The sequence below is a fragment of the Monodon monoceros genome, unplaced genomic scaffold (assembly GCF_005190385.1).
Source record: "Monodon monoceros isolate NGI ecotype Baffin Bay Population unplaced genomic scaffold, NGI_Narwhal_1 Super_Scaffold_8, whole genome shotgun sequence".
NCBI classification, from domain to species: domain Eukaryota; kingdom Metazoa; phylum Chordata; class Mammalia; order Artiodactyla; family Monodontidae; genus Monodon; species Monodon monoceros.
This window is the reverse complement of record NW_021703785.1, coordinates 54,984,608-54,987,109: the sequence shown is the minus strand read 5'-3', so window position 1 is coordinate 54,987,109 and position 2,502 is coordinate 54,984,608.

Below are 2,502 nucleotides of genomic sequence, written 5' to 3'. Positions count from 1 at the left end.
TTAATCCTTCCTGTAGCATTCAAGACCTATTGGGCAATCACTGGAGATGAGACTCTTGTATCTCCACTGACGTAAGTGAACAACACCCTCTTTAATTTGGATGCCTGTTCTTAGATGTTGCCATCACCAAGAAAGAATAAAGAATAAAGTCAGAGGTGTGACTTCCAAGAAACAAAATGAAAAGGGAGAGGTGACCATTTCTGGGGCAATTTGATTATCTGAACTAGATTATCTAAGAGTATAATGGTCTAGACCATGCTTTTCCCCTAAGGACAGCTGGTTTAGCGCATGTGTTTTGGTCTGTCTGACTTCCAGAACTGTCCCTTTCACACTGCCTGTGCTGACTTCGGGAAGGAGGAAGGGAAGGTGACAAAGGACAATACTGTCAGCAGAACAACGGGAGACCTTTACACGACCACCCACCAGCATGGTGGTAGTCGACGTGCCCTCTTCATTCCTAAACATCAGTGAGGGGAGATTCTTTTTGGTTAGGCTAGCAGAAAATAACCCACCATGTAAGTCAAGCTAATTGAATCAACTCTTGGTCCAAGGAGAGCAGCTCTAGAATGAGGAGGACCCCAGGGTAACTGACCCAGAGAGCCCCGTTTACGGCTGGAGTGGTTTGATACATGGAATATTGCCTGCCATTTCAGTAATCACAGTCATCAGAGATGGCAGCCACAGCCTATGTTAAGCTGGTGAGCCCTGAGGGAACCCAGGAAGGAAAGAACACCGGCCATCTAGCAGCCATCAGACTGCCACCACTCCCCACGGTGAACCCTGAGGAAACTCAGGATGTGAAAATACAGATACTGGCCCCAGATAGCTGAGGTGCATATCTAAGGAATGATTTCAGTGAGCCCAGACTCTTGCATCTTCCCATAGTAGAAAAGTGCTACATTCCTTGAGATTTCTAGTTTAATTAACGGTAATCTTTTGTTCCTACTACCTGCCCTCTGTTGCAAAACTCCTATGTATCCTAGCTCCCCCCTTCCTCTCCTCGGAGCAGTTCTCCAAGGGTTACTTGAGATGCTGCCTCCTGGGCTTGAAGTCCTAAAAATTCCCAGCAAATAAAACATAACTCTCAACTTTTAGATTGTGAGTAATTTTTTAGTTGACAGTTATTTGGCACATTCTTTTTTTTTTTTAATTAAAAAAATTTTTTTTTAATTTATCTATTTTTGACTGTGTTGGGTCTTCGTTTCTGTGCGAGGGCTTTCTCTAGTTGTGGCGAGCGGGGGCCCTTCTTCATCGCGGTGCGCGGGCCGCTCACTGTCGCGGCCTCTCTTGTTGCGGAGCACAAGCTCCAGACGCGCAGGCTCAGTAGCTGTGGTTCACGGGCCTAGTTGCTCCGCGGGATGTGGGATCTTCCCAGACCAGGGCTCAAACCTGTGTCCCCTGCATTAGCAGGCAGATTCTCAACCACTGCGCCACCAGGGAAGCCCTATTTCTGACATTTTGATTTGAACTGCATTAAAACAGTAATTTAATTGGAGAACAATTAGCATGCTTATAAAAATTTAGTGTTCCTTTCCAGGAACATGCTGTTTCTCATTTACTCAAGTCTTCGTTTATCTCTCAATACATTGTTTTTAGTTTTTTTAATAGAGATCATCAGAGTCATAAGTTTGATAGTCATTTACTGTGCAAACATGAACTGCAGTTTTTGTTTAATCATTTAGGTTGCACTTCAAAAGCTGGAGCTAAAGGGGAACTCAAGGGTCTTAGCTTGTGACTAAATACTGCCCTTTATACTGTGTATAATATCTCACAACTGCCTTATATGTTTGATGGGATGTGGAAAAGAATGGAAGAGAAAATGGGTCCCCACTTTCTGAGTGCCTTTAGTCTTCTGAGAATGTTTTCTTAGGAACTTGGTAGGCTCCAGCATTGTTTTGTTTGTTTGTTTTGTCGATGGTTGTTCAGCAATTAGTTGTGATTTTGGTGTTTCTGTAATAAGAGGTGAGCTCACGTCCTTCTACTCTGCCATCTTATCTCCTCTCCGCCTTAGGAACTTGGTATCAAGTTATTACAGTAACCTACTTAGCTCTGCCAGTTCTCCCAGGTCCTTGGTGTATGTTTGGGGTTTGAAAGGAGCTGATCATGCCTGTTACCTAGTCTCTCCTCCAGATTCTGAACTGATTCAAAAAAGAGACAAGAAGCCAAACTTCGTTGTAATACATGAGCTCTATTTCAGGTACAGCTGGTGCCTAGAGACCGTGGCTTGTCCCAAGCCTGAACTAGAGCTTCCTATTCTCCCTGACCAATGTGACAGACACAGGCTGAATGGTGGGGAACAGGGTGGGAAACCTCTTTGTTGAGCTGACTGAGGGAGAGGAGGAGGTTGGGAGGAGACCTTGTCTGTTTGCTGGCAGGTAAGAGCCAGCATGGTGAGTCCTGTTCTCACCATTCCTGTGGTCTCTCTGCCATGGTCAGGAGCCAGCATGGTGAGTCCTGTTCTCACCATTCCTGTGGTCTCTCTGCCATGGTCAGGAGCCAGCA